Source organism: Wyeomyia smithii, chromosome 2 (genome assembly GCF_029784165.1).
Source record: "Wyeomyia smithii strain HCP4-BCI-WySm-NY-G18 chromosome 2, ASM2978416v1, whole genome shotgun sequence".
Lineage (NCBI taxonomy): Eukaryota > Metazoa > Arthropoda > Insecta > Diptera > Culicidae > Wyeomyia > Wyeomyia smithii.
In genome coordinates this window covers 190028643-190033879 of record NC_073695.1, presented here as the reverse complement: position 1 = coordinate 190033879, position 5237 = coordinate 190028643, and the positions used below count along the sequence as shown (strand labels likewise).

The following is a 5237-nucleotide window of genomic DNA, read 5'->3' as shown; positions in this document are numbered from 1 at the left end:
CACAAATCTGTCGACTGTATATAACGCGCAACATCTTCGAACCCCACGGCTTAACACCAAGCAGCTCTGAAACTTTCAGGCTGCGGAGGAATACGCGCAACAGCTCGAAGCGGCACTACCCACGGTGGAGGGGTTTGGCGCATCGCCTCTCGAGGACGGCTGGTGCAGCATTCGCACAGCTACCGGGGAGACCGCAACGGCGACATTAAAAACGACTGGTATGACGGGGAGTGCGAGACAGCGATGAATGAGAAGAACCGGACCAGGGAGATATACCTGAGCAGGTCAACGAGAGAGAACAAGGCCAATTACAAGCGGTCACGGAACGACATGATCACGATTTTGAGGCGAAAGAAGCACCAGCAAGAGGATCGTAAACATGAGGAACTGGAGCAGCTGTACCGTACCAGTGATACGAGGAAGTTTTACGAGAAGGTAATTCAGTCTGGCAGAAGCTATGTGCCGCAAGCCGACCTGTGAAACGACGCGGATGGGAACCTTCTTACGGATGCCAGCAAGGTGGTCGACTGGTGAAAGGAGTACTTCGATGGACATCTGAATGGCGGTACAGTAAACAGAAGCAGAGCAGGAAGTGACCTAGGAGCACCAGCAGCAGATGATCGAGCACCAGCACCCGATTCGCCGCAGGCAAAGACGAACTGCCAAACGAGCTCTTTAAACATGAGAGAGAGAGGCGCTGGCTGGAGCGCTGAAATGGGTCATTTCCAGGATTTGAGAGGGGAAGAACTGCCAGACTAGTGGATGGAAGGAGTCGTCGTTCCCCTTCTACAAGAAGGGCGACAAGCTGAAGTGCCGTACTACCGCGATATCTCGCGAATCAATGCTGCCTACAAAATACTCTTACCGAACCTGTTCCGTCGTCTATCACCTTTAACCAGGAGGTTCGTGGGACAGTATCAAGCTGGCTTCATAGGAGACCATGCCATCACGGAGCAGATCTTCTCAATTCGACAGATCTTACAGAAATGTCGCGAGTACAACGTGCCCACACATCACATCTTGCACCTCACGGCGGCCTATTATACAGTCGATCGAGAACAGCTATGGCACATCATGCATGACAACGAATTTCCGGATAAACTGACTCGAATGATCAAGGCCACAATGGCGCAAATGATGTGCTACGTGCGTGTTTCGGGGATACTCTCTGGCCCCTTTGAATCGCGCAGAGGGTGAAGAAAAGGTGATGGACTTTTCTGTTTGCTGTTCAACATCGCCTTTGATGGTGTGATCCGGAGGGCAGGCATTGACACGAGGGGCACGATTTTCACAAGGTCATTTCAGCTTCTGAGCTTCACATCATAACAAGTAACTTTGCGACTGCGGAGGAAACTTACGTCCGGCTTAAAGCCGAAACCGGACGAATATGACTGCGAATATATGCGTCAGAAACGAAATGCATGCGAGCGAGAGGCTCCAAGAAAAACAACATCAGCCTCCCAACTCAAGTCTTTGTAGACGGCAATGAGCTTGAGATGGTCGACGAGTTCGTGTATTTGGGGTCACTGCTGACCGCCAGGAATAACACCAGCAGAGAGATCCAGAGACGCATCCAGGCTGGAAATCGTGCCTTCTTTTCCGAAGTGAAGACACGTCGATTGAGTCGAGTGCGACGACGCACGAAGTTGAATTTGACAAAGTATACAAAATCCTGAGAAAACCGGTAGTCCTCTACGGAGTCGAGACAAGAACGCTTCTCGCGAAGGACCTTCAAACTTTTGAAGTTTTCGAACAGAAGGTACTGCGGACTATCTACGGTGAAGTACAGACGGATGACGGAGGATGGCGACTGCGAATGAACCACGACCTGCACGCGCTGCTTGGAGAGAATCCCATTGCACACTGGATGAAAGTTAATAGGTTGCGGTGGGCCGATCACATCAAATCACTTTTCTTCAGCAGCCCCGCCGGCAGACGGAAGTAGAGGGGCGCAGCTCCACCAGATCGAAGGAGACTTGTGGATGATGAGACCTCTGGGCAACTGGTGAAACACAGCCCAAAACCGATCAACATGGCGATACCTTCTTGATCCAGCACTAGCCACCACGGCTCTCGTCTGATTGGTAAGGTAAGTAGGGGTAAACAGGGTAAGACGGCCCAGCGGAGTGAGACCGCCCACCGTAGTTTTACTACAACGTTAGACAATAATGGAAAAAAATCTTGAAAGACACGTTACAGTATTGTTACATAGTTTTTTGCACCACCCTCTGCTGCGGTAGACCGCGAACTGTCAAAGATATAAACAAAAACATGCTTTCAACTAGCAACCGGTCCGTACGCTGTGGTTTTTCAGTTTCGGGATTTAGTGATTTTCTGTTCAAAAATCGATTGTTTAGTTTGTTAATACATGTTAAATCGCTTACCTGGATCATTATTCATTCGGAGTCAACGAAAGCCGTGAGTAATTTTACAACTTTTATTGCTTTTTCGATGAAATATGAAAATTTATCATTGGGGGTAAAACCGCCATATATACAAGGGGTAAAACCGCCACGTATAAATCTGTTTGTTATTTTATTTTCAGGTCCAAATGCCTCGAAACTACAAAAGAAAAACAGACAGGATGCAATGGTCACAGCACATTTTGACTGTAGCGATAGCAGCCATCAACAATGGTATGCCGGTGCGGAAAGCTTCCGTTATTTATGATATACCCAGAAGTACACTCCGAGACCAACTAAAAACACGGTTCTCACAAGATAATTCCATATTAAATACTTCATCAATGCCAATTAATAAACTTGGCTCAATCCGCCTTGTGTTCTCTGCAATACAGGAGCAGGAAATTGCACAACATCTGCTTGAGCTTGAAAGCCGGTTCTATGGTATAAATATGCGCGACGTACGGGAGCTAGCTTTTGAGCTAGCAGTAAAAAACCACATCCCTCACCCGTTCAACATTACAAAAAAAACAAGCTGGACAGGATTGGTTGAAAGGTTTCTTGTAACGCAATCCTGTAATTTCTTTCCGAAAACCAGAACCAACTTCAATTGCCAGAGCGAGTGCTTTCAATAAGCCTACAATTTCGAAATTTTTTGATTTGTTGGAAAACGTGATGAAACAGAAACAGTACCAACCGTCAAATGTGTGGAATGCTAATGAAACATCGATAACAACAGTAAGTATCTGTTCCAAATATCTATTTTGATGATTATTTTGGAAATTTTGTTTTTAGGTTCCACCGAAAAAAAAAGATTGCGGCAAAAAAAGGAAAGAAGCAAGTCGGGGCAATAACGTCCGCTGAGCGCGGAGAGACCAGCACTGCTACTATGTGCATGTCTGCAACTGGTCATCATATTCCGCCTTTCATAATCTTTCTGAAACAGCGTATGCGCGATCATTGGAAAGAGGGAGCACCGCCCGGTTCTGAGTTCACAGCTTCAAAAAATGGATACATGACTATTGACATTTTTAACTTGTGGTTCAATCATTTTTTGAAACACGTTCGGCCCACGGCAAATGCTCCAACGCTCCTAATTCTTGATAGACATTCGTCTCACACGAAGAATCTTGCATTTACAGAGAAGGCGCGAGCAAATAACGTCACGGTGGTAGTACCCCCGCCGCACTGCAGTCATAGACTGCAGCCATTGGACGTTTCTTTTATGGCTCCTTTTAAAATGTATTATAGTGATGCCGCAGAAAAGCTCATGCGCGAGAGACCAGAAAAAAACTATAACTTTGAATGATATTTCTGGACTAGTCAATATTGCATTTAGTAAAGTCGCTACCACGAAAGTGGCAGTTAATGGTTTCGAAAAGACGGGCTTAGTGCCATTAAATCGCAATGTGTTCAGCGATAACGAATTTTCGCCTTCAACGGTATCAGATCGCCCACCAGCTCCAGAAGAACTCACGTTTGATTGTAACAATTCCCCGAGTACGCTCGACAAAGAAATTGAGTGTTCGCAGATCCAGTCATGTGTCATTGATGAAGCAAACCCACAAAATCTTGTAAAATTGGAGCTGGCTACTCCAGAAAAGAATGAATCAGGATTTTCTACTTCATTCACGATTTCGCCAAATGATGTTTAACCGCTGCCAAAAGTGGAACGTCCCAGAGATAACAAACGAAAACGAGTTAGACAAAAAGCGGCTGATATTAAGAAGAATTAAGAAAATCTAAAAAAAGCAAAAGCAGAAAAAAGTATCAAGGAAATCGAGAAAGCACAAAAGCCAAAGACAAAAAAAGCAAAGTCTCTGAAGACTCTACCAGTGGAACAAGATTCACTTTGCTTCCAGTGTGGGTCTATTTTCTCTGATTCTTGTGACGGGTTAGACTGGATGATGTGTTACAAATGTGGCAAATGGTTTCACGAAGACTGTGCTCAAACTACGCAGCGAGATGAAGGATATTGTGGGTGCTGAAAAACTTGCAAAACAACCTATGAACTCTATTGAAAACTTCGAACACATTCGCCTTTTTTTGAATAAAATTAAGCCGTTGCGTCAAGATTACACATTTGAGCCAATATTGCTTTCCAAATGTTATTTTGTAAATTTGTTTACCGTTAATAGGTATTGAATTCCATCTATTTATTTCTTGTTGTTTTGTATAATCCATAATTTTCAATAAAAATTCACACAAAACAAATATTTGGTGTCCTATGCCGGTTTTACCCCGTGGTTGGCGCTTTTACCCCGCCGATGGGCGGGCTTACCCCGCCTGAAAAAAATCTGCAAATTTTCAATTACGTAATTTATGGATACTGCCTAAGAGGTTTTAGTGGAATCGATTAAATTTTAACCCACTCCTTGAGCTCTACTCTCAGGTGTCTGTAAGCAGCTTTTTCCTCCGCATTGCAAAAAGAAAAAGGTAAAAAAGCGCTGTGCAGAAAATAATGAGTGGTATCACAAGAAAATAATAAAAACGTGCAACATGACATCCTTTTTTTTTCGTACGTTACTTATTTGCTGAGAAATGTCCTATTTATGCGACCAAATACTAACTGAAAAAGTAAAATCTCATAATTGCTTTTAACCGCGTCTTTAATAATAAATATTTGAATCAAAATTCGTTAATACACTAACGACATCTGTCTTGCGGTGCCCCAGTTGCACTGCATAAATATTGCTGTATCGATATTTTATCGGTATCGCGGGCGAGTTACGGTTAAATGGCGGTTGCAAGTTTTTACACATCCTTTGAAAATAAGATGAACGACTTTTCTCTGTGGTCACAGTTTACGCAGTCATCATTCGGCGCACAGTGGAA

General features: G+C 44.2%; 1 long non-coding RNA gene across 1 annotated transcript; it reads left to right on the top strand.

Annotated features, from left to right (window-relative positions):
- The first annotated feature begins 2283 nt into the window (after window positions 1–2283).
- On the top strand, window positions 2284–4874 carry LOC129722728 (uncharacterized). Its single transcript, XR_008727632.1, has 3 exons — window positions 2284–2418; window positions 2546–3140; window positions 3198–4874. It is a non-coding gene; the product is annotated as an uncharacterized LOC129722728 (long non-coding RNA).
- The last annotated feature ends 363 nt before the right edge of the window (window positions 4875–5237 follow it).